Genomic DNA, 6,000 nt, shown 5'->3' with positions numbered 1-6,000 from the left:
TTTGTTTGGTTGGTTTAATAAAGAAACAAGATGCTTATTGAAGACTTGCATGCCACCCCCTACCAATTAATTAACTCCGTGGCGATAACACATGTGGCACTAACTCACACTTTAGTCACATCCTTACCTGTATGCAAAAATTTATTAAATGTTTGTGAAGTACTCTGAAATGTTCTTGGGATGGAAGGGCCTGAGAGGAATCTAGAAATTTTAGTATAGTCATACTGGTCTACTTGGGTGTGGGGGTGCTGACAGCTTCAGATGGACACCATCTTTCTCAGTAGGAATCTTGCTGGAAGCTTTTCTGTTTGCTCCCAAGTCGCTGCTACATGATGTTCTGCAGGGTAGCAAGTGGCACTGGGAGGCAGCCAAACCCATGTGGACATCCACGTGTCCCTCTGCATGAGGGCACATTTGTGTGTGTACTTCCTTGCATAGAAGTTTGGTCGGGAGTGATGCTGGGTAATAAAGTATAGCAATGCTGGTGGTCATTTGCGTCGCTGTTATTGCTCAAACTTTGGCAGTGGGATTAGAGGAGCCTTTGGAACTCCTAAATCCTGAACTAAACCACTCTTTTTCTCCCTTTTTCTTCACAGTGGGGCATTTTCTGAAGTGGTTTTAGCCGAAGAGAAAGCAACTGGAAAGCTCTTTGCGGTGAAGTGCATTCCTAAGAAGGCGCTGAAGGGCAAAGAAAGCAGCATAGAGAATGAGATAGCCGTGCTCAGAAAGTAAGTCCAAGAGGCACGCCTTCTTCTCTGGCTGCCTTGGGATTATCCATCCCTAATTCAAGGAGGGAGGAGGCTGTGGGCACTGGCCTCCAAGAGTTCAAAGAGGGCGACAGACCTGGCTGCAGGGAGAGGTGGGCTCTGTCAGTGACGACTGAGGCTGACGTAGTGCTTTCTTTCAGGGACATTTTCAACTCTACATTGTATGTATTATATCATTTGCAGCAGTCATTTGCGGTGGTTATTTTTTCCCTAAGATCACAGCAGTCAAGTAGACTTGGTTTTGAACTGAGACCCTGACACTCACTCTAGCGCAGTGGTTCTCAACCTTGGCTGCACATTAGAATCACCTGGGAATCTTTTTAAAATCCTGATTTCTGGGCCTCATCCTCCGGAAATTCTGTTTCTTTGTTACTAATATTGTGGCCCCATCCCATAACAAAGAAACAGAATTTCCGGAGGATGAGGCCCAGAAATCAGGATTTTAAAAAGATTCCCAGGTGATTCTAATGTGCAGCCAAGGTTGAGAACCACTGCTCTAGCAGTTGACCTTGGGCCAGTTACTGAGCTCTGAGCCTCCTCTGTGAAATGAAGTTGATAACATCTCCCTACATGTGGTTCAGGATGAAGTGAGATGGTGCTTCACAAGTGTTTGTAAAGCGGTTCCAATAATACCTTCTATTGTAAGTCCTCAGTAAGGGTAGCTGCCACCACCACTGCCGCCAGTGTTATCATTGTTGCTTTATTTTATAATAAGGAGATGAAGCTCAGAGGTTAATTTGTTCAGTGCCTTGCAGAGCCTGGAGTGCCAGCCCCACCAGTGTTATTTCCACACTCTTTCATGGGTCTTGCACTTACCGCCACACACATGGCACCCAGAAAGTTCCATACAGTTTACTATTGAAGTGCTTCACCTCTTCACTGAGTTTTACTTTTGCTCCCCGTGTGGAATAGAACCAAATCAATATCTCACCTTTAGTATAACAGCACACACAGAACCATCCCAAAGTGACTGGACCCGCCCAAAAGATGACCTTTCACTAATGTGGTGTCCATCATGATCAAGCCATTCTGTGTCTCACAAAGTTGGGGGGAACAAACCCTTATTTGCGTTTGCCTGTTTGGAGTGTATCTGAGCCCTGTGCTATGAAATTTTTAAATAACTTCTATTAATAAAAGATGTTGGAAATATCCTTGAAATTTTTTGGATTTGGAACCAGCGTCAAGCAAGAATCCTGTCCAGATAGGGACAGAATGGGAACAAGCCTTGTAGGGCCTTAAAACAAATGTCACACCCACACATTCTTCCTGAATAAGCCGCCCCTCCACTTCTGTCTCAGGGACCAGCAGTGCCCTTTGCAGGATCCTTTGCTGCCATCAGTACAAACCCAGTGCCACCAAGGTGGTTAGGAGAGTTCGTTCTGTTCTGTATCATGTGTGATGTGTGTTCCGGAACAGATGGGTCTGAATAGCTCTTTAGTTAAGGGTTTTCACTTATTTCTTTGGTTGTTTGGATGGTTTCTAGGTTTCCTGGATTGTCTATTAGGGACCGGAAGAGTTTCAGATTGTCCTTTGGAGGATTGCATGAAATGACTCCATGGAAGAGAATTGAGGAAAACAAATAACATTAGCATCAAGCAGGAGAACACTCTGTTAATGAAACATTTATTTAAATTGCTCATTTTCCAATATGAAATCAGCACTTGGAGAAGAGGGTAGCTGCTAGGTATTAAGTTGCTGCCACGTTGCAGATATTGGACATTTTAATGGAAATTCTAGGTGGGCCCAGAGCCTTCTAGAAGCTCTGTTTTGGGCACTGGGGCTGCCCGCTGAGGAATCAAGGATGCTGCCTTTATGTTTATGTGACTCCTTCATTGGCGTAGAAGCCACACACCCAGGGAAGTCAGTATTCATTCCCAGTGTTATTTTTCTTCTACACGGGCAGGGGATGTGGAGGTAGACTTCATATGTTATGTTGGTTTACGCCACAGTCATTCTGCTGTAATCAGTGTCTCCACCCTGTACCTCACTCAAATAATCACCACTGCCAGGGAGACGGCGCTTGAAACAGCGAGGACCCGGGTCTGGGAGTAACTCACTTGGATAGTTTCACACTATCAGCTTTTGGAATATCTTGAAACATGACCCTTCTTTCAGGAATACAGAACACATACATCATTTCTGAGGGGATAAGAAGGTGATATCTTGCCTGGACTGATTTATTTATTTATTTATTTATTTATTTATTTATTTATTTATTTTGCCTCTACAAATGACTCACACGTGGAATAAGAGGCAGTTCCATATTGTAAGCTGTAAAGAACCTGAGTTGTTTGAATGCTGGCATTCAAACAGCCCAGACAGAGGTAAGGAGATGCAAGGCAGGCTGGTGTGCTGGGAGCTCCAAGTAGCTAGCTCATCAGACTGGAGCAGAGGGCTTAAGGTGAGGCACAGGAGACCTGAGGTTGGAGAGATGAGACTGGGGGGGCGGGTGTTGTATACCTTGCTTGGACCTTGAATGTCATTCTGTAGACAGTAGGGAGCCAGTGAAAGGTTTTTTGTTTGTTTTTTTAAATATATTTTATTGATTTTTTACAGAGAGGAAGGGAGAGGGAGAGAGAGTTAGAAACATCGATGAGAGAGAAACATCAATCGGCTGCCTCCTGCACACCCCCTACTGAGGATGTGCCCGCAGCCAAGGTACATGCCCTTGACCGGAATCAAACCTGGGACCCTTCAGTCTGCAGGCCGATGCTCTATCCACTGAGCCAAAAAGGTTAGGGCCAGTGAAAGGTTTTAATGAGAGGGCAATGTGGTCAGGATTGTTTCATAAAGATTGCTGTGGCAGAACATAGAAGGATGGATTGGAGGGGGCAAGACTCAATACAGAGGGGCAGTTAGGAGGCCACTGGAGGAGTCTGGGAAGCAGCACATTTAAATAGGAGCTATGGGTTGGGATAGAAGAGACAAATATGAATGTGTGCACAAAATCGAATCTGTAGGACTTAGGGATTTGGAAGGAGTGGGAGGCAGTTGACGGGAGGTAGGCTTCTAGAATAACTACCAGGTTTCTGATTGGATAACTAGATCATTGTAAATAGGGTTCCAGAGACCCGCTTTATTGCACCTTCTGCCATGTGCCCTGGTCATTTGCATATTTCCATGCTATTTTTCATCCAAGTAGGCCCATCTGAGAGACTGCTTGCCCTCCTATGTGCTGAATTTATTGCAGGATGAGAGATTTATGTATTTCACTGGGTTAAAGTAATGTAGCTAATATATCCCTTAAGGAGGTCTTTAGACTTGTTCTGAAAATAGTTCTAAAATGAATCTTCTTGATAAGCACATACTAAACCCAGCTCAGAGGGAATCAAGAGTGGCAGCATTGTGGCGAGCAGGTGCTGTGTGCAGAGAGCTGCTGCCTGGCTGGCACCCAAGGGCGAGATCTGTGCATTTCCACACAAGCGTTCCCCAGTGGAATGGTTAGCTCCGGTGCCAGGAATGGAGTATGTTATGCGTTAGGGACTGTCACATTATCAGTGTCATATTCCCTAGTTAAATTATAGAGCTTATCATTTCTGTGCTATTATTTACTTAGAGGGCAGACACTATCCAAATCAAATCTCAAGGCAACATATATAGCGTTTTTGTGTCTGCATTACATGAGAGGTGGAGAGAGAAGGCTGATGCATAAAGCTGGAGAATGGGAGATGAGAGAAGTAACACAAGTGAATCTAGAGTAGCTGTTTCCCTAATAGTTGGGGTAACTGAGGCTCTGATTAGTTAAAGAGGCACTGTCTGCATGAAACATAGCACCCAAATTCAACACACTGTTCTTGTCACCTGGTAGGCTGCAGAGATGATCTTACTCAGGAAAGGGGCCCGCTTTTAAATTGTGTGCTCTCCTCCATCTGGGCGCACAGGGGAGCCTCACTGATGGTCACTGCCTCTTTCTCTCTACATCAGCCCTAATTGCATATTAACACCATCTGGGATGCTTTTTGGAACATTCTGATGCCCAGGCCCCATCCTAGACTGATAGGAAATTTTGCAAAGCAAACCCCCCACCCCGTGATTCTAACACGTGGCCACATCAGTGCTGGATAGCTCTGTACAACCCTGGTCTCACCTCCCAGGCCTGGAGCTGCTCTTCAGTGTCCAGGAGTGTGGGAAGACATGGACACACAAACACACCACACATGTTTCCTTTAGATGAGAACTTCAGTCATAGAGGGGGTTGGCTGGATCCCACCATCCCATCAGAGGGAGCAGCTCCAGCCGTTGGCTGGGTCAAGGCTCTCAGAGGCTGTGCTGGGGTTGGTCAAGTCAGCATGACTAGGTGCTGAGCCCACTGTCAGAAGGGGGTCAGAGCTGCTGAAGGTAGCTGAATCCAAGCCCAGGGTTGCGTGTGGCCAGGGTCAGCATGGATGGCAGGAAGTGTGGTGGGGCTGGGCCTTCTGGAGGGAGAATGAATCGAGCACCTTACCCAGGTGAGAGCAGGACTCCGGAGGCCTAGCATTTCTTGCCGTAGTAACTTGGTTCTCTGGTTCTTAGACCAGATGTGCTTCTCTCAGTGCAGACCAGGGAAGGCAGCTTTAGCACCCAAAGGAGAGGACAGCCGTTTTGTTTTAAGTTAACAGCCTTCAGAGAAAGGATTCTCTGTAGATGAACTCATTTACATCTGGCTTGCTTCAGCTCCCTCAGCTTTGTTCTGATGGCAGCCTGGCCCCATTCACTTGTTGAAATCACTGCCAAGTGCCAGTTTATTGTGTGTGTTAGAGAAACATAACATTTCAATAGAAATTCATCAGTTCAGGGTGAACAAAACCACTTTCCAAAGACTGAAAATGGCTGAGCTGGTAAAGCGGATACTCGCGTTTCTCAGGCACCAATACAGCTTTTTAAGGAGCGATCTGCCCTGCCTAGGAGATGGTGTTCTAACACAGAGACCTTTTGTCTTGAAAGCTAGTTTTGGAATTAAGGACACAGGCAGGAAATGTGAAGAATAATGATCAAAGGCCATAAATAACAAATAGGGAGGTATAGTTTACGGTCCTAGAACCCTCGCTACAAGTTTCCTTCCTTTTGAGAAAAAACCCATGCAATTCAAGTAAAACGGGTTGAGAGATGCAGTAAGTTATCTGATCATGGTTACTGTTGTCATTGTGTGTGTGATCAAAGTCAGTCTTGCTGCGCTTGGAGCATGTAGGCAAACCTGTTCGAACCAGGCTCTACTGTGAAAGCCTTAAACCACAGAGAAGGGCCGACACGCCCT

At 45.8% G+C, this 6,000-nt stretch overlaps 1 protein-coding gene across 1 annotated transcript in view; it reads left to right on the top strand.

The window, feature by feature from the left end:
• Window positions 1-603: 603 nt before the first annotated feature.
• The window catches only part of CAMK1D (calcium/calmodulin dependent protein kinase ID), a 220,221-nt gene continuing 214,824 nt past the window's right edge, over window positions 604-6,000 (top strand). The window contains exon 1 of the mRNA XM_023761975.1: window positions 604-728. The gene's annotated coding sequence lies outside the window, so the exon portion shown is untranslated. The remainder of the gene's footprint in view (window positions 729-6,000) is intronic.

The sequence above is a fragment of the Myotis lucifugus genome, unplaced genomic scaffold, assembly GCF_000147115.1.
Source record: "Myotis lucifugus unplaced genomic scaffold, Myoluc2.0 scaffold_223, whole genome shotgun sequence".
Lineage (NCBI taxonomy): Eukaryota > Metazoa > Chordata > Mammalia > Chiroptera > Vespertilionidae > Myotis > Myotis lucifugus.
Note: the sequence above shows the minus strand (reverse complement) of the source record. Positions and strands in the feature narration are given on the sequence as shown.